Source organism: Sinocyclocheilus grahami, unplaced genomic scaffold (genome assembly GCF_001515645.1).
Source record: "Sinocyclocheilus grahami isolate Dianchi unplaced genomic scaffold, SAMN03320097.WGS_v1.1 scaffold6512.1, whole genome shotgun sequence".
Lineage (NCBI taxonomy): Eukaryota > Metazoa > Chordata > Actinopteri > Cypriniformes > Cyprinidae > Sinocyclocheilus > Sinocyclocheilus grahami.
The window spans coordinates 1-376 of NW_015510898.1; positions in this window are offsets into that span (position 1 = coordinate 1).

Genomic DNA, 376 nt, shown 5'->3' on the forward strand with positions numbered 1-376 from the left:
AGAAACTTGTGGAGGAACCTGCTGTGGTTCTCCATGCATATTGTGCACATTCTGTCTTGTCGTTTTGCTCCCCTGATCTGGAATATCTAATGCTACTGTGTTGGCTATTCTGCCTAGCGAGGGAATTCACAGCCGTCCTTTTCACAGCTGTGTACCAGGCACTGAAAGAACTCTACGGGTATCTGACCAAGCAGAAAACACTACCCTGAGGCTCAACTTAATATTGTCTGTGTTCGTTTGAGGGAAACAACATCGCCGTCACAGGAGTTAAAGGGATAGTTCACCCAAAAATGAAAATGTTCTCGCCCTCCACTTGTTTCAAACCCTATGAGTTTGTTGAACACAAAAGAAGATATTTTGAAGAATGTTAGTAACC